At 42.1% G+C, this 27,211-nt stretch overlaps 1 long non-coding RNA gene across 2 annotated transcripts; it reads left to right on the top strand.

Annotated features, from left to right (window-relative positions):
* The first annotated feature begins 1,339 nt into the window (after positions 1-1,339).
* Positions 1,340-27,211, top strand: LOC107131341 (uncharacterized). 2 transcript variants are annotated; one of them, XR_009492090.1, is made up of 4 exons: positions 1,340-15,530; positions 16,275-16,504; positions 18,912-19,079; positions 24,900-27,211. It is a non-coding gene; the product is annotated as an uncharacterized lncRNA (long non-coding RNA). The 2 variants fall into 2 exon arrangements; XR_001494527.3 differs by lacking the exon at positions 16,275-16,504.

Below are 27,211 nucleotides of genomic sequence, written 5' to 3' on the forward strand. Positions count from 1 at the left end.
GAAGAGCTGACTCATTTGAAAAGACCCTGATGCTGAGGAAGACTGAAGGCAGCAGGAGAAGGATGCCAGACAGAGGATGAGATGGTTGGATGGCATCACCAACTCAATGGACATGAATTTGAGTAAACTCTGGGAGGTGGTGATGGACAGGGAGGCCTGGCATGCCTCTTTGCGTCCGTCGAGTTGCAAAGAGTTGGACAGGACTGAGCGACTGAACTGAACTGAACAAGAGGTGTGTTAGTGTTGGTGGTGGAGGGTCTGTATTAGAGAAAGAAGCACAGGGACAGGCTTCATATTATCAATGAACATTTTAGGTAACTGCTAAGTATTTCAGACTTAACAAATAATTGCTTATGGGTTTCAGGTGGGTAATGCACGTTCAACTCAATATTCCACATGTGAAGGGAGACTGGTTGTTCCTAGGCCTCCGTTAGCTGGCTCAGAGGAGGTCAAATTAACCTTAGTAGCTCTTGAGAACCTCGCCTGGACACCACCAGGCCCTCCTGTGAATGCCCGGCCCTTTGCATCACTCCGTCTGGGCCCTGCTGGGCTCTGCTGGGCTCTGCGTTTCTCTGCCGTGGGTCAGACCTGCTGTGAGTTCTGGGGAAGGCTGTGTGCAGGAGGTCCCCTGGTCTGTGTGCTGCTCTGCATCACTCTAGGCTAGAGGTAGCACAGCTTGGACCCGAGTCTCACAACTTTGGTTTTCATCAAAACAGCCCCTTTAGCCTCATCCTGCAGTGTCTTCATAGACGGTGCAATTGAGTTTCTGCCTGGGAAATACACAGCATCCTGTTCCATCGACGTGGCCTCCTGGGTCGTTACTGATGCTTGCCCGCTAAAGTTCTTCTCTTTCAGTTCAGACTCCCAACCAGAACTGAACATGAATTCATGCAAACAAAGGGTTCAAATAAGTGGGGTAGCAAGAATGGGAATTTCTGGTCCCACCAGTTTTGATATTTATCAATATTCTGCTACTATTATTTGCATATTTCATTTTTAAAATTAAAATGATTTGATTTATTTAAACTAAAAAAAAAAAAAAAATCACTGATTTCTCTTAACCCGTGTCCCCTGCCTCTGGCAACTGCTAATCTGTTCTCTGTGTCTATGAGCTTGTTGCTGTTTATATTTCACATATAGGAGAGATCATACATATTTGTCTTTCTCTATCTGACTTGTTTTACTTAGCATAATATGCTCAAGGTCTATATGTGTTATTTCAAATGGCAAGATTTCTTTCTTTTTTATAGCTGAATAATATTTCATTATATATATATATATATATATATATATATATATATATATATATATATACCTCAACTTCTTTATCCAATGAGTACTTACGTTTTTTCCATTTCTTGGCTATTGTAAACAATGCTTCGATGAATGGTGGTGCATCTGTCTTTTTGAGTTCATGTTTTCATTTTCTTTGGAGAAATCCCCGGAAGTGGGGTTGATGGATCACAGGGTGGTTATATTTGTAATTTCTTGAGGAGCCTCCATACTGTTTTCCATAGTAGCTGCATCAATTTACATTCCCATCAACAGTACATCAGGATCCCCTTTTCTTCACATCCTCGCTCACACTTTTTATTTCTTGTTTTTGTTGATAACTTTTCTAACAGGTGTGAGGTGATATGTCATTGTGGTTTTGATTTCCGTTTCTCTGATGATTAATGATGTTGAGCATCTTTTCATGTACCTTTTGGCCATCTGTATGTCTTCTTGGAAAACTATCTATTCAGAGGTTTTGCCCATTTTAAATCAAATTGTTGGTTTTTTTCCTATTGGATTGTATTTGTTCTTTATATATTTGAATGTATATTTCATTTTAATAGATTACTTTAGAAGATGACTTGAACATGTAGTTAGTATAGTCTCAAAAGATAAATAGACCCAGAACTTTATAAAAAAGCTTCTTTTGTGATTTTGTGGTTATGACTATATTGCCCTCTTAAGAAACATATTATTAATAGGTGATGGTTGTAGGTACACAGACCATCATAGAAAGTGAGCAGGAATTTAAAGAAATCTGTGAAAGATCAAAAATAACAAATTTGCCATGATGATTTTTTGGGGTGGTTCAAATATTGAAGAGATGTCAGTTTTCAGTAGTCAGTGGCTTCTGCATGATATTTGCATAGGGAGAACTTTAAAAAGGTTACATTTCTTTTCTACTTTCATATTTACTTTGTGTTAAGGTTATAGGATCTTGGCAATGTTGCTGATACTATTTTGGTAAACTCCAACTCTGTTCAAATTTAGTGGGATGGAAAATTTGAGCTGCAGGAACAATAAATATATTTTATGTCCTTGTAACATTCAAGCTGTAATATGTTTGAGATGCAGTGAAAGTTGCTTTTTTTTTTTTTTTTTGCCTCACACTCTGAAGGAAGAGAGAAACTTTTGTTTATATATTTTAGAGTTTTGTCTTTGCAGTTAACACAAAGTCAAATGTAGATATAATCCACTTTAAGCATTTCTGGCAAAATATCAAGTATACCTGTTTTTTTTTTATAAGGGACAAAAATAAACTTTTCATCAATACAAATCCTCTGCTCTGTGTATGACTTCTGTCAGTCAAGCTGTGATCTTGTGGACTTATGGAATACTGATGCTTTACAGGAAGTAAAAGGCAGATGTGTAATCTGAGACATCTCCCTATTCTTATTAGTTATGTCTGATTCTGAGTTGACTCATACAGAATTTCACATAAAGGACCCTGTTTATATATTCTTTATTCCTCTCTTTTAAAAGTGTAAAATTTTATGTGCTTATTTGAGTGAAATGGTCTGAGGGTATTCAGAATCAATCAGACAAAGATTATTTAATTTGTGCTTCACTGTGTTCTATACAGAGAAGGCAATGGCACCCCACTCCAGTACTCTTGCCTGTAAAATCCCATGGATGGAGGGGCCTGGTGGGCTACAGTCCACGGGGTCTCGAAGAGTCGGACACGACTGAGCGACTTCACTTTCATTTTTCACTTTCATGCATTGGAGAAGGACATGGCAACCTACTCCAGTGTTCTTGCCTGGAGAATCCCAGGGACGGGGGAACCTGGTGGGCTGCCGTCTGTGGGGTCGCACAGAGTCAGACATGACTGAAGCAACTTAGCAGCAGCAGTGTTCTATAACGGTTTCCTTTACAAAGATATTTGATAACGTAAGAACTGTCTGTGTGTGTATAAATTCTTTTCACTCACCATGCTTACATGTGTGTACTAGACTGTAAGTGCCTTGAAGAGCAAGACTATGTAGTTTTGTTCATTTTGTTAACCTTATAACACCTAGCTGATGGCTATTGAGAAATAAACGCCAGATTAACATTGTACAGACTTTACCCTCCTGAAGATGTCTATCTGTGGTGCTTAAAGCCATCTAATGAGATGGATTAGACAAGCCATAGAATCCTTTGTTTCACAGATGATGCAGTCTCAGAGACAGTGAGTGATCTGTGATTCCCTCCATGTTTCACTCCATCCACTTTTTGTGTCTTACAGCTGGGCACTTGGAGTGGTGCCTTACCACGAAAGGTGGTGGGAAAAGCGTTGCTGACAAATTTTATGTTTGCATTCATGGGTTAGGTTGTTGACACCAGATAGAAGCCTTCCTACAAAGCCACAGGACATCTTCCTCACCACTGGTACCTCACTTCCAGGACTAGAGGGAGTACCCAACTACATTCAAGATAGTGATGAGCAAAACCTCCGCGAGATTGGCAATGGAAATGCATTAGCTGCGTGGATAGTGGTGGACATGCAGCTTTGCAGGTGGTCTCCGGTTGGGTGGAGCTCCTCACGCTGGCTCCCAGCAGTGATAGAATTCCCGGTAGTCATTTTCCCCTAAGCTTCAGGTTCAGTACTTGAGTTGCTGGACCGTCTTTACCTAACTTTTATCCAGTCTCATTCACTATAGACTAAGTTATCTCTCAGATAGACAGGAATTTGTGTTGAGAATGAATCAGTAAAATCAGCATGGCTCATCACACACAGGCCACCTTGTGTCTTTGAGTTACAAACATTTATCTAGCCAACTCTTCTTATCTCTCAGAGTTTTAGTGAGAGGCTTAACATTTAGCTAATTGCTGCACATAATTCTGGGATGGATGATGTAGCAATTTGGCTTGACCCCTGGCACTGTGCTATATGCTGATACATTTCTATCCAACTCAACAAATAGTTTACTGAGTGCATATTTCAGGCCAGGGGACTGTGCTGATGCAGAAAATGACAGATACACAGTTCTTGCCTTCATGGAACATATAACCTAGTAGGGACAGATGAGAAGAGAGGAATCACTGTTGGATTAATGTGATGAAAGAAGAGATGGGAAAAGTTTTTTTTCAGAGGGCCAAGTATGCCGGAACTTTCTGGTTATCTCAGATCTTAGATTGCCTTAACTTCTTCATGTCCTAACAGGTATAGACTCTGGTCTCAGTAGAGATGAAACATTTTGAAGGTTCTATGGTTATAGATGAAACTGTAGTTTTATGGTCTGTGAACACACAGGAATTAAATTGGACGGCTTTAAAACTCTTGGCAGTGAAAAATTAGAGTCATTCCTCTAAGACTGGGAATAAGGCAGGGGTGCCCATTTTGACCACTTCTGTTCAACATAGCTATAGAAGTCCTAGTCAGAGCAACTAGGCAAGAAAAAGAAATAAGTTGTCTACACTGGAAGGAAAAAAGTAAAACTGTCTCTGTTTGCACATGATATGATCTTATGTATTGAAAATGTTAAAGATTCCACCGAAAAACTCTTAGAACTAACAAATGTATTCAGGAAAGTTTCAGGACAAAAAAATTAACATACATAAATTAGTTGTGTTTTCATGTTTTACCAACAAAATATCTGAAGAAGAAATAAAGAAAATTTTATTTATAATATCATCACAGACAATAGGAATAAATATATTCAAGGAGGTGAAAAGTCTGAAACTGGAAAACTAAAAGATTTTAATGAAAAAATCGAAGAAGTTACAAATAAATGGAAAAAACATCTCTTAATCATGGATCAGGAGAGTTAACATTTTTAAAATGCCCATACTACCCACAACCATCTATGTAATTATTAAAATTCTAATAGAACTTTTCAGAGAAATAGAAAAAATTCTAAAACTCATATGGAACCACAAAAGACCCTGAATAGACAAGGAAATTTTGAGAAAGAACAATGTGGGAGATATCACATTTATTTATTTCAAACTGTATTACAAACCAATAGTAATTAAAACACTGTGGTACTAGTATAAAAACATAGATTAATGGAACAGAAAGAAGAGCCTTGAAGTGTGCATGTACGATCCACAAATATTTGACAAATGAGCCAAGAATATTCAACAGGAAAATGCTAATCTCTTCAATAAAAGGTACTGAAAAACTGGATAATCACGTGCAAAAGAACTACATTAAACCCCTAACACAATTCACAAAAATTAACTCAAAATAGATTAAATGCTTAAACATAAGATGAAAAACCATAACACTTAAAAGAAAACACAGGGACAGTCTTCTTGACACTGGTTTTAGCAATGATTTTTTTTCGAAAAGACATTAAAAATACAAATAACAAAGGCAAAATTAAATAAGTGGGACTACAGCAAACTGAAAACCTTCTGCATGGTGAAAGAAAAATTCAATAAAATGAAGATGGAATGGTAGAAAATATTTGCAAACCATATATCTGATAAGAAGTTAATATCAAAAATTGTTAAGAAATTCATACAACTTGATAGCAAAAAAAACTTAATCTAGTTAAGAAATGGTCAAAACACCTACATAGATATTTTCCAATAGAAAGGACACAAATGGCCAATGGGTATAGGAAAAAGTGTTCAACATCACTAATCATTAAGAAAATGCAAACCCCAAATCACAATGAGATACTATCTCATGTTTGTTAAGATGGCTATTATCAAAAAGAAAGCAATAGCAGACATTGTTTTATCAAAAAGCAACGTTGGTAAGGATGTGGAGAAAAGGAAACCCTTGTGCACTGTTGGGAATCGTAAATTGATGAAGCCACTATGGAAAACAGTATGGAGACTCCTCAAAAAATTAAAGATAAAACTACCCTGTTATTCAGCAATTCCACTTTTGAGTATTTATCTGAAGGAAATGAAATCTGGATCTTGAGTGTCTGTACTCCCATGTTCCTTCAGCATTATCCACAGTCGCCAAAGATATGGAAACAACCTACGCGTCTGTAGATGGTTGAATGGATAAAGAAGATGTGAGATATAAAATATTCCCCATTGGAATATTATTCAGCTATGCTGTGCTTAGCTGCTCAATTGTGTCTGGCTCTTTGCGACCCCATGGACTGCAACTCACCAGGCTCCTCTGTCCGTGGGGATTCTCCAGGCAAGAATACAGGAGTGGGCCATGCCCTCCTCTAGGGGGTCTTCCTAACCTAGGATCTAACTCAGGTCTCCTGCATTGCAGGCAGATTCTTTACCATCTGAGTCACCAGGGAAGCCCCAGTGAGAAAGCTATGAGAAAGAAGGAAATCCTGCCATTTGCAACGACATGGTTAAAACCTGAGAACTATGCTAAGAGAAATAAGTCAGACAGCGAGAGAAAAATACTGTAAAGATCTCACTTATATGTGGAACTTAAATAAGTCATATTCATAGAAACAAAGAGTAAAATGCTGGCACCAGGGGCTGAGGGCTTGGAGAAATGGGAAAATACTAGTCAAATGATGAAAACTTCCAGCTATAAGATGAATAATTTCCAAGGATCTAATGTATGACATGGGCTTCCCTGGTGGCTCAGAGGTTAAAGAGTCTGCCTACAGTGTGGGAGACCCGGGTTCGATCCCTGGGTCGGAAAGATCCCCTGGAGGAGGAAATGGTAACCCACTTCAGTATTCTTGCCTGGAGAATCCCATGGATGGAGAAGCCTGGTAGGCTACAGTCCATGGGGTCGCAAAGAGTCGGACACGACTGAGCGACTTCACTTCACTTCACATCAATGTATGACATAGTGATTATAGTTAACAGTACTGCATTATATACTTGAAAATTGCTAAGAGAGTAGATATTAAACAATCCTACCATACACACATAAGTGGTGCTGTATATAAGTGTGTAAAATCATCACTAGTACACTTTAAACTTACACAGTGTTGTCAATTACATCTCAATAAAATCAGAAAAAACCAAAAACCTTTTCAATCTGAAAGTATTCTTTTGTATTATTGCAATAGCTAACATCGATCAAAGGTTGAATATGTACCAGGCATAGAATGGGAGGCTCTGACAGGCATTGTTTCATTTAATAGAAGTAATGTTTGTGGGATCTGCTCTGTAGACTTGTCTACAAGTATCATCAAGAGTAGTGTGGCAGTTTTTAGACAGCCATCGAGATAGCAAATGGTCTTGCCCAGATATCTTTCTGGACTTAGATATTTGATATCCTTTTGGGAGGAATTCGTATCACCTATACCTATAATCATCTATGTTCAAAATATGTAATATTTGCATGTCAACTTTTGTTCAAGTGAGAGCCAATCCATTTGATGCCTCACATAATTTTTAAAAACCTCTCAAGACAAAAAAGCAGTTTTCAAAGCAAAACAGGGTCCTTTCATTCATTATAGCTATTTATTTAAAGAGAGAATTATCTTTAAAATGCTTCATAGTCACTCATCTCTGTCAAGTATCTTTTTCTGCAAAGCTGTTTAAGTCTTTTTGGGATTACCCTGTGCTGCTTTCAAACGTTCTTGGATTTACTTGCTGCCTGACTCATTAGGCTTCCCTGGTGGCTCAGCTGGTAAAGAATCCACCTGCAATGCAGGAGACTCCAGTTCGATTCCTCGGCAGGGAAGACCTGCTGGAGAAGGGATAGGCTACCCTCCCCAGTATTCTCGGGCTCCCCTGGTGGCTCAGCTGGTAAAGAATCTGCCTGCAATGTGGGAGATCTGGGTTCAATCCCTGCATTGGGAAGATCCCCTGGGGAAGGGAACAGCTATCCACTTCAGTGTTCTGGACTGGAGAATTCCATGGACTTTATAGTCCATAGGGTCACAAAGAGTTGGACACGACTGGGTGATTTTCACTTTCACTTTGGTAGGCATACGTGGTCTTCTGCACACCTGCCAGGGGTTGGTTAGTGCACATTCCTTCTATAAGGTGAAAGCAGGAACATGAGCCATGTCTTGACAATAGACCAAAAGTACTTGCTAGGAGAAAGAGGTGGGGGTGGTCAGTGTCCCCCTCCCCTGCTACTGTTGTTCAGTTGCTAAGTCACGTCTGCCTCTTTGCAACTCCATGGACTACAGCACATCAGGCTTCCCTGTGCTTTCACTGTCTCTTGGAGTTTGCTCAAATTCATGTCCATTGAGTTGGTGATGCTATCCCCACTAACCTGGCAAGTTACTTAAGTAACCATGAGGATGACGCTATGACTATAACAATGGTGATGCAGATGATGACAGGGAGGCTGGTGGTATTAGTGACAAATGAGAGTTTCAGAAAGTTGGAAAATTGCTTTGTGTAACTATTTTACTTAATCCTCACAACAACCAAGTGAACTCAGTGCTCATACATTCATTTATGAAGAATGGAACGGAGCATCAGCCTCTGCACTGGGCAAGCCGGGATTTGAGCCCAGGTCAATCTAATTCCAGATCTGGGGCTTTATGTTTCTACATGGCACTAACTTAATACCTTGATGCCAAGATTCCTGTCTAAGGGACAAGGTAAGTCAGTTCTATTATCTTTAGTTCTCCTATGATTGAAATGGAGCTATCTTTATTTGAACGCTATCCATAAATGAACTGGAAATTCTCCTCGTGTCACACAGTTGGAAAAAGTAACGTTACATAAATGTCATGAAGGAGCAGCAGGTGAAGAGTCCGTCTGTGAGTGAGAACACAGCATGGCCCAGAGGAGGGAACCTGTGTGTGGGGCTGGCCTGGCCAGCACCTGGCCCCACCCTGCCAACTGCGTGATCTGCTGTGTTCCCCTCACCTAGAGGTGGGGCTAAAGATAGACACCTTGAAGGGCTACTGGTACCCGTGGAGAAGAAAAATTACAAATATCTGCAGTGCCTGTCAAGGAAAGTGCAACATTGCCTCTACTCAAAAATGGTCATAAGGTCCTATGGTGGTAATGACCTTTTTACCTTCCTGCTTACAAACCACTAGTTTCAGTCAAATCTGGGGATAAAATTATAACGCCTTAACTCAGCATAAAATAGCTGTTCCTGATCTGATCCCTGCCCACGCCATCAGGTCTGTTTTTAGCCATTCTCGCTCTCACTGGGTTTTTGATTGCTCAAATGGTTTAAACATTACCTTTCTACCCCAGGACCTTTGAACATGCTGTGTCTGTGGCTTTCTATTAACTCACTACTTGTTCTTGTCTTTGAGGTCTCAGGTTAAATGTCACTTCCCCAGGGAGCTTTCCCTGAACCCCAGAAAACATCAGGCCCCATTTAATATATTCCCATAAACGGGAGTTGGTGATGGGCAGGGAGGCCTGGCATGCTGCAATTCATGGGGTCACAAAGAGCTGGACACGACTGAGCAACTGAACTGAACTGAACCTTTTCTTACTTGGGATACCCCTCACAGTGGTAATTAAGTACTTAATGCATCATTACTTGTTTAATGTCTGTCTCTTCACTAGGATGTAACCTCCAAGGGCACCAAGCCCATGCTCTAGCTTCAGCTCCTTTCATAGGGCTCCATTCATAACTGGTATTTGATGAGTGTTTATGTAGTGAATGAATAAAATAATCAGTGAGTTGATGAATAAAGCATTGCCTTCTTTAAAAGATTCCTCTTGTCATTTCTCAACCTGTTTTGCTTGAAGAAAGACCATGGGCTGTGAGCCATGAGACTTTTACCAAAGTCACAGATTTTTAGCCAAAGTTGTGTCCTGATGAGAACAAGACTTCCCGAGGGACTATTTGTTACCTGTGGCACAGCAGGCAGCCTTGTGTACCCAATGAGCTGCATGCACTCTGACCAGAGTGATACCATTGGTGATAAAAAGATACCACCTCCGTGAAACAGACGCTCCATTTTACGACGGAAGCAGAGAAGCTGAAGGCTGCAGGTGCGGGCTACGCTGACACGGGCTCTGTGGAGGATCATTAAGAGCCTCCTTAGAAATGTGGGTTTACTCTGTGTTTAATCAGCCACAGGCAGAAGAAATGGCTTCATTTCAGCTCGATGAGAGCCAGATCACAAAAGGAAGATAGATGGCCAATACAGTCCCTCACTGCAAGCATATTGTCTTAATTTGAAGGAACAGCCTGGCACTCGTACTAATCAGGGAGGAAAGTACAACACGGTTAGCATGGAGGATGGGCCAGTTTAACTCTCAGCGCGCCCCTTAAAGAAAAGCTCTCATTTGTTTCCTTAATTAATATTTTAAGGAAAGTGAGAACCATAAAACACATGACTCAACCACTTAAGAAGTTCCCCAGCTTGGAATCCATGAAGTTTAAGGGAGGACTTTTTATATGCAAAACTTCTAAACCTCTACCAATAAAGAAGTATTGTAATCAATGAATGAAGTGCCTTAGGAAGGACAGTCCATTTGCTGGCGGCTTTACTTACCTGGTCATATTTGCAGCTGACTGCAAAAAAAGCTACAAATAGAGACAATGTCCTGCGGATTGTGTGGTTACCTGATGGTTGCTCAGAGGCTCCTGTCAGTGGCTCGGACCCTCTGTTCGTCTTAGGTCCTCGAGAGCTCACCTTGGGGAGGCATGTGAAATGAGATTCAGCTCAGCTCAGCTCAGTCAGTTTGCTTCTTGATTGCCTGAAAATGCCAGAAAAGGGATTTGAAGCTTGGGTGGGAGCCGTGACACAGATCTGAACTTAGAGTCCTTGCCAAACCCCTCTTATTTGAAGTTGGAGCAGGTAATGAGTAGTTTGGGTACTTACAAACAAGTGGATGTTTTAGAATCATCTGGTGTGTGTCACATCCGTGTTTTCCTGAGATCCCCGGAGCCTTAGCACAAAGAGCTTTCACCGCCCTCCCCACCCCAATGATTATTTTCCAGATGTTCTGAAACAATGTCAAGTGACCCAGTTTACTCCTGAGAGGTTTAGAAAGGGGCATTTATGGAGAGACTGGTGAGGGAGGCTGAGATACTCACTCAGCAGCTAAGTCCTAGATAATCTCCCACGAACGCGGTATCGGATGGTGCTTTACCTAAGGCACACTGAGGATGGTTTTTAGAAAACGATATGCTAAACACTCCTACAGTGAAGGAGAAACTTAAGAAGCTTAACAATGGATGTAGAAATATTATCATCGGCTATCGAGGTAATAGTATCCAGTCATTCCTCACCTACAGGCGCAGATTTAGGCTTAAGCAGATGAAGACAACATGGAGGAAGTGTGTGGTCTTAGAGTGTTTAAACATCAGCCAGTCGAGGCAAAGGACTCTCTGTTAACATAAAACCTGAACATGTGTCTTTTGCTTTTTGCACTGACTATCATGCATTATAGAATCACAATCGCAGAAATGAAAGTAGCATAGCGAGGTGGGGAGGGATAAATTAGGATGTTGGGATTAACAGATACTCATGCTTGCTTCCCAGATGGCTCATCAGGTAAAGAATCCGCCTGCAATGTGGGAGATGCAGAAGACACAGGTTCAATCCCTGGGTTGCGAAGATCCCCTGGAGAAGGAAATGGCAACCCACTCTGGTATTCTTGCCTGGAGAAATCCATGGACAGAGGAGCCTGGCGAGCAACAGTCCAAAGGGTGCAAGCAATGGGACATGACTGAGTGCCTAAGCACACAAGCACTACCGTATATAAAATAGATAAGTAACAAGGACCTACTGCAGAGCAGGTCCCTGGTGGCTCAGATGATAAAGCGTCTGCCTGCAACGCGGGAGACCCGGGTTCGGTTCCTGGGTCGGGAAGATCCCCCGGAGAAGGAAATGGCAATCCACTCCAGCACTCTTGCCTGAAAAATTCCATGGATGGAGGAACCTGATAGGCTACAGTCCATGGGGTTACAAAGAGTCGGACTCGACTGAGCGACTTCACTTTCACTTTCACACTAGAGCATAGGAAACTATATTCAATATCTTGTAATAGCCTACAATGGAAAAGCATCTGAAAAAAGAATGTATGCATGTGTGTGTGTGTGTGTGTGTGTGTGTGAATCCCATGGACAGAGGAGCCTGGTGGGCTACAGTCTGTGGGGTTGTAAAGAGTCAGACATGACTAAAGCAACTTAGCATGCATGTGTATATATATTTATATACACACACATATATATAAATGAATCACTTTGCTGTATACCTGAAATTAGCACAACATTGTAAATCAACTGTACTTTGTAAAAAAAAAAAAACAAAAAATAGCAAGAGGCATCCTGAGGCTTTATACAGACCTTTATGAGGAAGTAATAACATTGAAACAAGAGAACCATAATTTGCAATTAGGAAATTGTTTCATTCTCTGCACATGGGCAGCACATGCCAGAGAAGTCCCCAGGATGGGAACCCAGCTCTTTGACCACATAATGGAAGCAAGTCATTCTCAAGGAGAAGCTGTATATTGCCCTATGCATATATGTGTACTAAGTCGCTTCAGTCATATCCGACTCTTTGTGACCCCATGAATTGTAGCCCACCGGGCTCCTCTGTCCATAGGATTCTCCAGGTAAGAATATGGTGGGTTGCCGTGTCCTCCTCTAGGGGATCATCCCGACCCAGGGATTGAATCCGTGTCTCTAATGTCTTCTGCATTGGCAGGCCGGTTCTTTACCACTAGCGTTAGCTAGGAAACTCCACATTGCCTTATACCCAGTCTTATATTAAAAAAACAAACCACCAATTCCCTCCAAACACGGACATCAGACAACATGTCAAAATCTGGCAAGAAGGTAGGATAACTCTTCCACAGCACATCTGCTGCATGTAGATGGCATTCAGGGGAATCGGTTCCCCCAACACCCCAACGTAAGCAACGTGCCAAAGCCTTGATGGGAAAAGTACTTAATGGTCTACAGTGCGTCAGTCACCCAGCGGCTGCCAGTGCAAAACGAACAACCTTTCTGGGCACCAATTTCATGATCCCTGGCACTGAACTCAGGGCAGCCGTCCTGCTGGGGTCCTCTATACGTGAAAGGGAAAGGGAACACACGTGAGGGGCTCCTAGTCTCTGCAGAGCTCAGGATGCCTGCTGGTCGCCCCGATGCTTAGCAACTGTCTACACAGGAGATTGTTAGGCTGCAACACGCCACCAACTCAGGCTAACAGGCCTTTCCCTGAGTTCAGACATAGATGCCCCTCATCTATTAGAAGGCTGGGAATCTAGGTCAGTGCTGGCAGGTTTGCCTGATTCCAACTCTGGTAAAGAAGCAGAATTCCACTCTTCATGAAGACTTGGATGCCCACGTGAGATGAGATGGCTACTTGTTGATTTGCAAACATGTGGTCTGGAATATAAAACACTGAACCTTTTGAGTCAATTGTGTTACCGCCGGTGCTTTTTTGATTCCTTCCACCGATCTGTTCATAGTTAGAAGCATGACTTACATTACCCTTATCTTAACATCCTGAACCATCAGTGTTGTTATTGATCATCAAATTAGTCACTTCCTCTCATTTCAGATCCACTGACAGTTTTGGATGGTTTGAGTTGAGTGGGTTGGACAAGGGGAAATAGGTGATTTCCTTTGCCTCTTGTAGAGTTAATCTCTCATCCAGATACTGCTAAAGCATCTCTTTCAACAGAGGTCTTTATTCCTAGTTTAGCAGCATAACTATAAGGAACAAGTTTCTTCTTTACAAGGCTACAACTCAAAGTCCAAATGATAGATGATTTCCTGGTCCTGAAGAAGACACTTAAGCACTTATATTTCTTTCAACAATTTATTCCAGTTTGAACAAGACAGTCCATTTCTCATGTAAGCATGGAGCAAACAAGTTATGTGTATTCAAAAAAAAAATGTATGGCATTCTTTCAAGTGTTGGATTAGAAGAAGGACTTAGAATGTTGCCAACCAGAAATAGTATTTTTTGAGTGTCCACCATTTAATATTTGGGGGCCTCTCTCCTGTCTGCAGATTTCCCGGGTGGTGCAGTGGTAAAGAATCTGCCTGCTGATGCATGAGAAACAGGAGACAAGGGCTCTATCCTGGGTCAGGAAGATCCCCTGGAGAAGGGAATGGCAATCCATTCCAGTATTCTTACCTGGAAAATTCTACAGACAGAGAAGACTGGCGGGCTACAGTCCATGGGGTCAAAGAGTCTGCCACAGCTGGGCAAGAGAGCATGCACACACTCCTGTCTGCATGAGTTTTCTCTGTTCTTAAACATCCTGTTTAGGTCTGCCGAGAGAACAAACTTTCTTACCGAGGATTTTTGGATGTTTTCTTGATTCACTCCAGTGGCCCCAATGAAGGAGACTTCTAGTTCTTAATTCCATTTTTCTTCGTTATGTATGGACCTCTCCACCTCCCCTCACAGCCTGTCTACCTACCAAATAACTATTTGGGCTGCTCAGGGAGTCAGGATGGCCCAGAATCTAGAACATATCCACAGCTTCATCCAGCTGTAGAAGTTTCTCTTTCCCCTCCCTTCTCCAGGGGATCTTCCCAATCTGGAGATTGAACCCAGGTTTCCTGCATTGAAGGCAAATTCTTTACCATCTGAGCCACCAGAAAAACCCTCTCTTTTCCCCTGAATAGAAATATTTGTTTCAACTAACATGTTTTATTAAGTGTGTTGCATCATCACTGTTAAAAATACCAATTCTGCTGCAATTATTGCCACAAGGAAAGATTTGTAAATATCTTGGAAAAAGAGTCCTTTTTCACCCCCAATACAAATAGCTAAGTTAGCATATGTCTTTCTAAAATCCCTTTCTTTTATAAAAATCATCCCTTTCCTTCCTTCCTGATCTATCAAAAGAGGTACATTTGCCCATGTTCTCCACCCAAGGGTGAAGCATTATATATTTTGACATATGTACTTGGCCCAGAGAGAATCAAAGTGGCTGTAACAGCTTTGATCATAGTAGTTATTTGAGTAATCTTGTGAAAGATTTTTCCAACTAACAGGTCTTTGGAGGAACTGAAACAGGCTTCTTTTATGGGTGCCTCTTAAGGGATCAGTTAGGATCAGAAATGATCGATGCTTCTCTTCTATACTTACAGTCTCTAATGAGAGACCAAGTTGCCTGGGAGTCTCCCCTAAGTGAAGCCTGCCTTGAAGGCTGAGCCATCCTATGTTGAAGAGGAGCAACTGCCACTCAGAAACATTTTCATCAACGTCTTTCTGTGTTGCATGAACCTAAGACTCACCTGAACCACGAGTTATGAGAAAATTCATGCCCCATCACAGCGAAACAGCTGTGTTCCCCCAGTCACTGATTTTGAAAGATGTTAAGGGAAGGTATTTGTTTTGAGCCTGTCATTTTGGCTACAACTTCCCCTTCAGGTTTTCATATCATGATGTCTCCTAGTCCTGTAACTGTTACCTTGTTTCTCTGATAGAGTCGGGGGGACCCAGGACCAGTCCTTTCCAGCTCCTAATCAGAAGGTAGGTAGACATGACAATATGCCAAGAATTATTTCTGGTGGGGCCCTAACAGCAGAGGAAGTGCCTCTATAGAATGGCTCATTGTAACAGAAGATAGATATGCCTGACCTGGCCTTTATGACAGATGTCAAATATATTGAAGCATGTTGTGAAGCAGATCAACTTATTGGCAAAGAAACGGAAGACCACCAAGGAGGGTGGCCAGATTTCCTGTCTCTGTGCAGACACAGCAGTGAGTCTGCTGGAGGCCCAGTGGGTGGAGAGAGGGGAGACCTGGGTGAGCTGTCTGAATTGCTGCCTTGTCCACACCAGGCTTGTCAATGAAAGTCCCCAAACCACAGAGATTGTTGGGAGAGTGCAGGGCGGATGGAGGACCAGGGTGGGGGACTAAGGCGACAGGGCCCACCCTGAGAGCAAGCACCTCTTCCATGTAGCATCTTAGGTGCCTCCTGGGCCTGCTCAAGAAATGTTGGTTCCTGAAGGAGAACCCAGTTCTCCTTCCTGGGTTCAGTTCAAGAAAGACTCCTTGAGGGTCTACCGTGTGCCAAGCACAGTGCTGGGCGTTGGAGATGAGTGTTAATACCACCCTGGTTTCAACTCTAATCCCACCCCCGTCACAGAGCTCTCTGCCTCCTTCTTCTGTGTCCCTCTCCCTTGGGAGAACATGGGGTATTTGGGTGACTCATTAGCTGCTGGGTGGTCTGGGGTAAGTTGATCGACTTCTCTGAGCCTTGTTTTCTTCAGTCACGAAAAGGACACTTGGACTCCTGCCTCATAGAGTTGAGAATATTGGACTTAACAGTGTGATTGTGCTTTGCTAAAAAGACAAGCTGCTGCTGCTATGTCACTTCAGGCATGTCTGACTCTGTGTGACCCCATAGATGGTAGCCCACCAGGCTCCCCCATCCCTGGGATTCTCCAGGCAAGAACACTGGAGTGGGTTGCCATTTCCTTCTCCAAAAAAGACCAGCTAGGTAAGCTATATAAGGGGGAGTGATGACTAGCTCACTATTTACCTTTTACCTCATTATGGTTACTTTTCAGGTAATTTATATCACCCTCCACTGAGATTATCTGCTGTTAGATTACAAGCTCCCAGTACCCTTAGCCCTGGGCTCACTTAGTCAAATATGATTATCAGAAAACCTTGGGACAAATGAATTATACAAAGGCCACTTTTCCTTCAAATGGTTATAGCCAGCAGCCAGGTGTTCTGCTTGGTTAGAGAATAACCTGGGTGGTCAGCTGCCTCTTTAGCTGGGCACCCTTGTACAGTGCGCAACCCACACAACCGCCCATGGTGAGCCTGCTAGTGTCACATGGTGCTTGGCCCAACGACATATCTAAATGATTTCAAACTCAATTTATTACAGTCACTGTTGTGCCCAGAATGATGGCATTATGTTTTCAATAGGATTACTTTAGCCATTGGATAGACTCAATGGATAAATTACAGATAACATGTAAAAAGTCACAACGGGTTCTTCTCTCCTCTTAAAATGTTTCTTCCTTTAAGTCAATCATGGAACTAATGTAGTATTGCATTTCGCCTGGGTTTGCTGGACATAAAGGGTACAGGTTTTTGTTTCTTTGCTTTAAGTTTTTGTGACCATGAACTATGGGAAATCAACACTGACACGGACTAGGAGCAAACCATGGAGGTGACACAAATTATTAAAGAAGGACAGTATGTCTATAGATCTGGGTTCCCCATGATTAGGGAAGGGAGATGAAATAGAGAAGTTGAGACTAGCTTGCAGGGAAAGTTCCTTGTGATATGGAATATTTGTTGGTTTAACTCTCCTGCCTTTGCTTATTCTGTCTAGATAGTTCAGTTGCTAAAAGTAAAACCCTTGTTAGATGGAAGAGCTGAACAGTTTCACATTTATGTATTCCATTTTGTAGTAGTAACATGGGAAGAAATCTCAAGAAAGCAGATCTACACAGATTTCATCCTCCACACCAGCTTCCAAGGTGGTCAGATGCTTTTTCTATAGAGCAGAAAATGCAAGTCTCTCTAGAAGGGAAAAAAAAAAACCCCAGAATCTAGCTTTATGTAAATGACAAGGGAATGGGGTAAAAACGGAACTAAAAAATGGAATTGCTTTGTATGTGGGACAGTTAACTTTAGTGAGATCCTAATGATTAGATTTTTGGCTCCTCAGGAAGCAGTGTGATGCTGTAACTGTCTATCTCTTAGGCAGGCTTGAGGTGTCAAAGGAAAAAAGATTTTTCATTTGAATCTAGAAAATGTAGACTCTGTCACTGGGCTGAAGGAGGAGCAAATGGTTTTTCAACCACAGGAGGATTCCACAAATTCATATTCTTTTCGATTCCTCATTCTGATCCCCCCACCCCGCCTGGCTCCTTTTATTTCCCTTTGAATTTGTGTTAAATTCATTACAGGCTCTTAAAGGAGAAAGGTTCTCAAGGGTTTAATAGAGATGTTAGATGCTATGAATAAAAAAAGGGGGGTGGGGAAGAGGAATTCACCATGGCTTCTTTGAACTAAACTATAGTTCATCTCAAGTGCTTTCCCCCCTTTTGGAGAAAAATATACCCTTCTCCTCCAGGAAGCTCAAAGTCTCAAAGGCCTATATTAACTTGATCTTTGGGAATAGTGTTTTAATTTTTTCCATAATCATCATGCAAATTGATCATGATAATGTCTGGGAAGGAAATAAGTGAACCAATGGCCTCATTAACTCCAATGCTAGGGGGACCCCGTTCCTAAGAGCTGGTGCCCTCACCCCACACTGGCCCAGGCCTTCTTTGTACATGACTTGGTCCAGTCCCAAGAGTAAGCTGTGACTTCTTCTGTCCCTGACCTGTTTAAATTGCCTTATGCATTTTACTCCTTTAAAAAATAATGGGGGAATAATTTGAAAGGTCCCAACCTTATAAAAGGGATGCTTTTGTTCTCTAGGTTCCAACCAACATCTCCAACTGGGCTGTGACAGGACCTCACCACTGATGGACATGTTTTATTCGGGCCTTACTTAGAGACACTGAGGTCTCAATACGCTTTGGACAATAAACTGAGTCAGTCGGGATTAAAATGTGTGACTCAGATGCCTAATTCTGAATGCTACTCTGTTGAATTAGGAGGGCTTTTTTTTTTAGAGTGTGTTTGTTTTGGTTTTAATTTAACATGGAGAATGGCAGAGACAAATAGATCTGTTCAAAATAAACTGAGTAACAAATTTTTGAGCTGTGGTGGTTACTAATTTCATGTAAGTGGCTCCTCTTTTTGTTTTTATAAACTGTAAAATTCAAGAGGAAGCAGAACCAAATGTAATATACTTTTATTGATTGCCTGCTAGGTGCCAAGCAAGGTGTTAAATGTTTGCAAATGCTGCCTTATTTATCCTTGTCTTACAGATGAGGAAAAAGGGATGGGACAAGGTGAAATAGACTGCCCTGCTGGAAAACAGCCTCGTCATTTACAGATCTGCCTCACTGCTGAAAAGAATTTGACACATTGTTTGAAAATTAACTTCCTCAGAGCAGTATCGAGCTACACTGTTCTCAGTGGACCTTGTCCTTCCAGTGAGTAGTGAGGAAGTTACTAGAACTCTTGGAGCCACTGGGTGCTACGCATCTGGATGAGGACAGTAGATGTCCAGTACTGTGCCTTGTGGCCACTATTACCTTCCACTGATTAACTATCCATGGCTGAAAAATCGGTATCTGGTGAGTGAGTGCATGCTAAGTTGCTTCAGTCATGTCTGACTGCAACTCTATGGACTGGAGCCCACCAGGCTCCTCTGTCCATGGGATTCTCCAGGCAAGAACACTGGAGTGGGTTGCCATTCCCTTCTCCAGGGGATCTTCCCAACCAACGGATCAAACCCAACTCTCATGTCTCTTGCATTGACAGGCAAGTTCTTTACTGCTAGCACCACCTGGGTGCTAGCCCAGTTATCTGTATATGTATAAGTAAATCACTTTGCTGTATACATTAAACTAATACAACATTGCAAATCAACTATACCAATATAAAATAACAAATTTAAATAACAAAAGAAAAACATTAAAGCTAAGAAAAAGAGAAAAAATACGGCGGGGCTTCTTACTGCGGTGGTTTCTCCTGCTGTGGAGCTGAGGCTCTTGGGTGGGCGGGCTTCAGTAGTTTCTGGGCCAGGGCTCGGTAGCTGCAGTTCCTGGGCTCTAGAGCACAGGCTCAGTAGCTGTGGTACATGGGCTTAGTTGCTCTGTGGCAGGTGGGATCTTACTGGACCAGGGATCAAACCCATGTCTCCTGCGTTGGCAGGCAGATTCTTTGCCGCTGAGCCACCAGGGAAGCCCCAGGTGACTTTAAAGTCAATGTGATCTCTCTCAAAATATTCTATAGTCAGTATGCATTGACACCTACTATCTGTAAGGTATTGCATTAGAAGACAATGAAATACATCTTCAAGAACCATTAGTTGAGTTTGGGCTACATGCTGGAAATTGTGCTGTGAGCTCCAGATACAAAGATAAAGGGACCTGATTGCCTGGTTAGGAGGGTGGCTTTCTGAACATACACAGTCAGTATTAGAACGATACCAAACAGCAGAGTGACTTGAAGACTTAAAGAAGACTTTGGAGATATAGTAACACTCGAGCTGGGTTTTAAAGTTGTTAGTAAGAGTTCTTCAGATGGAGATGTTGCGGGAAACACTTGCTATTTTGAGGGAACTTCATGTTTAATTTGATAAAGCAAGAGCATGTTATTGCCTTTGAAACAGCCAGAAACAGGGTATGATTGGTGTGTCATGGAGCAGGGCTGACGCTACCATTCATTTACTGGGAGAATGGTATTTTCTCAGACTACGCTTAGAACAATGGTTCCTTGAGATGTGAATTGGTATTGACTGAGAAAACAGGAGGTTTTAAGGTCAAATAAAATGGAGGGAACACTGAGTTAGGCTGTAACCGGATTTTTCCTTCAAGACCTCAGACTCTTTAACATACTGCTCTGCATGATTAATTTGCAAGAACTTGCCCTGAACCTCTTTGTCTCTCCCTTTTCATAGTGCACCCAGGACTCCATGGGTCCCACAGCGGAAAATACTGCTTTAAGATAGCGGCAGGTGTCACCTGCCTTTAAGAAGTGAATGGTTTCTATTTCAGAAAGGAAATGTGGGCACCTGGGAGGAAGAATGCCAATGATGAGAGACCAGATGCAAGGCAGCTTATAACCAAATTGTGACATCTTCTAGGCAGAATAAACAAATAGGAGTCAGAATTAAAGCACGTAAGCCATGGAATGCAGTGGTGGAATGGAAAGAGACTCAGCAGGTAGCCTGGATACTTGGAGACCATACGGAGGGGTTGATGAGAAAAAATTATCTGAGGGTGACACCCTAGTGTCTAGTTGGGACGCTTGGACAGTGAAGAAAAATGATAGGTAGAAGATGAGAAAATTAATTCCATTTGGGAATGGTATAATTGATATGTCTATAAGATGTCTCAATAGAGCTGATCAACTCAGCCAAGGGTTGGGGACCTAATCTCCATCTCAAGACACACAGGATCATAATTTTATTCTTCTATGATGCTTCAAATGACTATTATCCAAAGGTGTCTCAGGATTTACTGTAATTGTGTTTCTTAACAATAAATACATAGAAATGCAGGTAATAGAGAACCGTGTTTAATAGAAAGAGGAAAGTAAGTCAATGATTGACTGTATTTATTTAACTACTAGTGTGTTCCTAGCCTAGCAACTGTGTGTGTGTGTGTGTGTGTGTGTGTGTGTGTGTGTGTTAGGCGCTCAGTCGTGTCTGACTCTTTGCAGCTCTATGGACTGTAGCCCGCCAGGCTCCTCTATCCATGGGATTCTCCAGGCAAGAATACTGGAGCAGGTAGCCATTCCCTTCTCTGGGGGATCTTTCCAACTCAGAGATCAAACTCTGGTCTCCCGCACTGTGTGCAGAGTCTTTACTGTCTGAGATACCTGGGGAATCCTAGCAACAGTACATAAGGGAAAAGCAAGCAAAATAAATAAATAAATACATACATAAAAAAAGAAAGACAAGGAAAAGAAAAATACACAACCTTTGCTCAAGGACTTTACTGTCTAAAGCTTACAGAAAATGTTTCAAGTGGTTGGATTTCTCTGTTGGGATCTTTGGACATTCTGCTTGCTAAATGGCTCAGGCAGTAAAGAATCCAACTATAATGCAGGAGACCTGGGTTTGATTCCTGCGTCAGGAAGATCCCCTGGAGAAGGGAATGGTTACCCACTCCAGTATTCTTGCCTGGAGAATTCCATGGATAGAGGAGCCTGACAGGGTACAGTCCATGAGGTTGCAAAGAGGTGGACACAACTGAGTAACTAAGCATGATGACTTGCTAGATGAGCTAGGGCAAGTTATATACCTTCTTAAAGCTTGGGTGTTCTCATTTGTAAATTTTTATGTGTAGAATATTAGTACAGAAGTTGTGAGGATTGCTAGGGTTAAACTAAAATTTATTTACTGTATTTTGAATGAATAAAATAAATTTATTTGGGAATAATGTATGCATTGTGATCCATTAATACATTTCACTATTTTTATTTGATTTCCAGTTAATATCAAATAATAACTTGTCTATTTGAATTGCAAAAATCAAGCTGGTTTGAATTAAAGAAGTGTGAAAAATTCTTGGGTTGGCAAAATACATAACACTTTCATCAATTAAAAATAGGTAAAATGTGTTAAAAATAATGAAAAGTTCATATTTTAATTGAACTGGCTTTTCACAAGCCTATATTTTATGAAGCTTAATGAAACAAAAATTGAAATGGTGCCCATTATGAAATCTGTGTTAATTGTTATGATTCTCATAAAGTTCATATGATTCCAAAAAGTTTTGCAGTTACACCAACTCGAAATGTACAGTACTTGTCTTTCATTCTCTCTGGATATATTTTTGGTAATAAAGACCAATTATGCACCTTGGCAAACAGAGCATTTGCTAAATTGAAAACTTCCTTTAAAAACACTAGAAACTTTGGACATGATACTGCCAAAACTGCAGGGTGCTTTTGCTAATCTGACAAAACTTTCTTTGTTCTTTCTGGCTTCATCAAGAGCAAGGCTGTTTCTTCACTTTACTATTACCCTAATACTGTCATCGTCTTAAATATCCTTGTGCTAGAAGGCACTGCAATATTAATTAAAAATACAGTCTAATTATTTACCCTAGTTGGTTCACACAAACCTCTACAGTGTAATCAGTGCACTCCCTTCTGGGGTTTCACAGCATTTTGGACTGAAATAGGAAGGTTTGTTACTGACTTACACTTGGCTCATGAGTGTAATTAAGTATAACCTACAATTCACCTTTAGGTCACTAGATCAAACATAACTTATCCAGCCCATGTCGAAAAGTATGGGCTGCATTGACTGGTGGGCGGCACACATGAATGAATGGAACTTTTAATTTACCTCCAGGCCTCTCAGGGAACATGTGGAGTGTTTCCGAAGACAGAGGGAAAGCAGAGGGTTACCAAATCAGTCACTGGCTTCAGACAGTCCTCGGCGCAAAGCACCATCAACCACGCCTGAGCACAGCTTGTCTGCGATTGTGTTTAGCGACCATCAGTAGCCTAGTGTGGCAGACAGATATTTTCTAGCTGTTAGGAGTGTGTGTGAAGACTCTGGGTGTGCCTGGTCCTGAATCACCCAATGAGCTTGTCTTTTGGAAGCTCAGCATAGAAATGTTGCTAGGCCCGGCAGAGTGGTCAGATCTTTATAAAGATCTTTAAAATCTTTTGTCCTTGGGCTTATCTGGCATTATTTAATAAGGGAGAAGTTTCTTCTGGAAAGACCCACCGAGGGCCCATTGGTCTCCTCCATAAACATGTGTTAGAAAGAGTGAGAGTGATGAAGCTGCTTTATCAGCATAAAATGTCCAAATGTTACCCCTACCACCTTAACATTTAAATTGCCATCTGGGAGTCCTATTCAGTTTGAAATGCCCAACTGGCTGGCCTGAGGAAGAAACAAAGGGGCAGACAACCACATGAAAAAGTTTGGACAATGAGGAACAGTAGTAAAAGTAAAATAATATTTGATTCTAGTTATTGACACTCATTAGAACTCAGACTGATTGAAGTGTACGTTCTTTGATAGACACGGTGGAAGATGAGATTCTGTTCTGAAAGGTTGTTTGGGCAAGGTATGGAAGACTTTGAGTATCTTGAATGTTTTGTATCTTTAAAAAAACGTTTTATTTTATATTTGGGTATAGCAAAGAGTCGGACACGACTGAGTGACTGAACTGACTGACCAACTGATAGCCAATTAACAATGTTTTGATGGTTTCAGGTGGACAGCAAGAGGACTTGGTCATACATATATATCAAGCCAATCTGCCCCAAACTCCCCTCCCATCCAGGCTTTCACATAACATTAACCTTGTTGGTTATTCATTATATGTAGCAGTATATACGTGTCTATTCCAAACTCCCTAAGTATTCCTTCCCCTCCATCCTTCCCCCTTGGTAACCATAAGTTTGTTCTCTGTCTGGGAGTCTGTTTCTGTTTTGTAAGTAAGTTCATTTGTATAGTTTCTTTTTTAATGATGTAGTTTTACATATATAAGCTATTCAATAGGAAATCTTAAAAAAAATTAAATTATTAATTGGAAGATAGTTGCTTTGCAATATTGTATTGGTTTCTTCCAAAGAGCGATGTGAGTCAGCTGTAAGTATACATATATCCGCTCCCTCTTGAGCGTCCCCCACCCCCATCTCACCCCACTAGGTCATCACAGAGCAGCAGGTTGAGCGCCCTGTGTTATATAGCAACTGTCCACTGGATGCCTATTTCACAAATGATGCTGTACTTCAGTACTACTCGCTCCGTTTGCCTCACCCTCGCCTTCCCCAGGGGGCTCGGTGGTAAGAGTCCACCTGCCAATGCAGCAGACACTGGAGACGCAGGTTCGATCCCAGGGTCGGGAAGATCCCCTGGAGGAGGAAATGGCTACCCATTCTAGTATTCTTGCCTGGAGAATCCCATGGACAGAGGAGCCTGGCAGGCGACAGTCCATGGGGTCGCAAAAGAGTCAGACATGACTGAGTGACTAACACTAGCGGTTATCATCCCTCCTTCCCCTGCGTGTCCACTGTCTATTCCTGCCCTGCAAATAGGTTCATCAGCACCATTTTCCTAGGCTCCATGTATATGTGTTAACATAGATATTACAAAAAAAAGAAGGTTATAGGTCAGCGTCCCTGATAAACATAGGAAGATCTTAATTCATCCAGAGTCTGAAATGATGGCAGGCATCTTCAGTGACTTTCCCGATTGAATTTAACCTGATGTTTTGGCTGAGGTAAGTTAAGACTTCAGGGTAGAAATGGGCTAACTCTGTTTTACAATTCGACAGATAGTAGCTGTCAAGAAGGTAAATCAAGACACCAAAGGAAGATAGTACACGATGCCTCTCCTGGGAGGTTCTGTGAAGAGGAAAGAGGACAAAGCAACCAGAGGTGGTGGTGTTCGCCTTCTGCCTGCAGAGAAGTGACTGTCAGCTGGAGGCTCTGATTCACAGAAACACAGAGGTCACGTGAGATATAAAGTCAAACAGAAAGAGAGATATGTGTACCTGGAACATTTTTTTAAATAATGAGTTGATTTGGAGAGTTGGTTGAATCCGCTGAAAAGCATTATAAGACCCACCACGTTTGTTCCAGTGGATATACTGTCCACCCACCCATTCACTCAACAGTATTCACGGACCACTTACTACCAGCTGGTTACTAGGACATGCAAAACAAAAGCCCTTGACCTCACAGAACTTGCACCCAGATGAAGTGTCCAAGGAGAGAAGGCTTTCACTATCCATTGGAAACGTGGGGAAAGGGGAGGACCACTTGAGGAGTGGAGGGGAGGTGGACAGGTCCCATCCTGCCAGCTCTTGCTCTTGTACTCTTAACATTCAGAGAAATGAGGAGCCGTTGAAGATTTTTAAGTAGGGAAATAAAATGGTCAGATTAGCTTCTAAGGGTCCTCTTTCAGCATCCTCATGGCTTCTGTACATGTTCCTTTTCTCCCTGCTGCCCATGTAGACAGAGTTTTCTAACAACCTCAGAAAACTGAGGGGAGCAGAGGAGCTTTGGTGCAGAGAAACTGGAAATGGGTGAAAATGTTATTTATTTTTTCAGTTGAGTTTGGACTCTGGAAGCCACCAGGACTTCCCAGGTGGCTCAGATGGTAGAGTCTGTCTGTAATGCAGGAGACCTGGGTTCGATCCCTGGGTCAGAAGATCCCCTGGAGGAGGGCATGGCAACCCACTCCAGTATTCTGGCCTGGAGAATCCCATGGACAGAGGAGCCTGGTGGGCTACAGTCCATGGAGTTGCAAGTAGCTGGACACGACTGAGCGACTCTCATTCACTCACTTGGACTCCTGAGACCTTACAACTGGACCACACAGTAGGTCCATGGTTGCCCTGGGTCTGATGCGCTCTTCTCCTGCCCTAGGAGCCTTCCCAAACCTTGATCACAGCGTGTCCCAACATGGAACCTCGGCTGCCTCGGGCTACATCCTCAGAGCCAGTCTCTCCACGGAAGGGTCCCGTCAGCCTGTCCGTGCTGTTATCCGTGAGGTTTAACTACACAAGAGCACTTCCTAAACCGGTTTCACAGATGCAAGTTTAGTGAGATGTTAAAAAAAGCTCTACAGAAATGGGAGGGGAGGCGATGAGTCAAGCAGATGGATAAAACAAACCCAGAGTATGATAACATCTTCTCTTTGAGACGCATAAGGCAGTTAACCTCCCTAAAGGCTCTGAGAAATGCTGCAAAGTGTTCTTTAACCTAGCACTTCTCAAGCATGCTGCTGCTGCTGCTGCTGCTGCTGCTGCCGCCAAGTCGCTTCAGTCGTGTCCGACTCTGTGCGACCCCAGAGACGGCAGCCCACGAGGCCCCCCCTGTCCCTGGGATTCTCCAGGCAAGAACACTGGAGTGGGTTGCCATTTCCTTCTCCAATGCATGAAAGTGAAAAGTGAAAGTGAAGTCGCTCAGTCGTGTCCAACTCTTCGCGACCCCATGGACTGCAGCCCACCAGGCTCCTCCATCCATGGGATTTTCCAGGCAAGAGTACTGGAGTGGGTGCCATTGCCTTCTCCGCTTCTCAAGAATAATTAACAGCAAATACGCTCCTCTACTTAACAACTGTGAAACACTACACAAGCTAACCCTTCACTTTTGCCAGGTTGGTCTGTCTAACCCCAGATGTGCCTTTGAACTTCCCCTGCCATGGCTTTCCTTATCTGTTCCCTGTTTTGGAAAATTCTTCATTAATAACTCTATCCTTCTAATCTCATCCAGTTCAAATGCCATCTCCTTCGTGAAGCCCACCTTGATTATTCCACCCCAGAATGATGTTGCTTTAAGTACACGTATATCCCCTCCCTCTTGTGTTATACAGCCGCTTCCCGCATTTTACACATGGTGGTGTAAATGTTGATAGTGCTCTCTCAGTTCATCCCACCTTCTCCTTCCCCCTCTGTGTTCACAAGTCCATTCTCTATATCTGGATCTCTATTCCTGCCCCCAAAATAGGTTCTTCAGTACCATAGATGTATACTTATAAGTGATTGACATTGTTGTATAGCAGAAACTAACAACATTGTAAGGCAATTATCCACCAATTAAAAATAAAAAATATGTTATCAAGCATATTATAAAAACAGAA

This window comes from Bos taurus, chromosome 21 (assembly GCF_002263795.3).
Source record: "Bos taurus isolate L1 Dominette 01449 registration number 42190680 breed Hereford chromosome 21, ARS-UCD2.0, whole genome shotgun sequence".
Classification (NCBI taxonomy): domain Eukaryota; kingdom Metazoa; phylum Chordata; class Mammalia; order Artiodactyla; family Bovidae; genus Bos; species Bos taurus.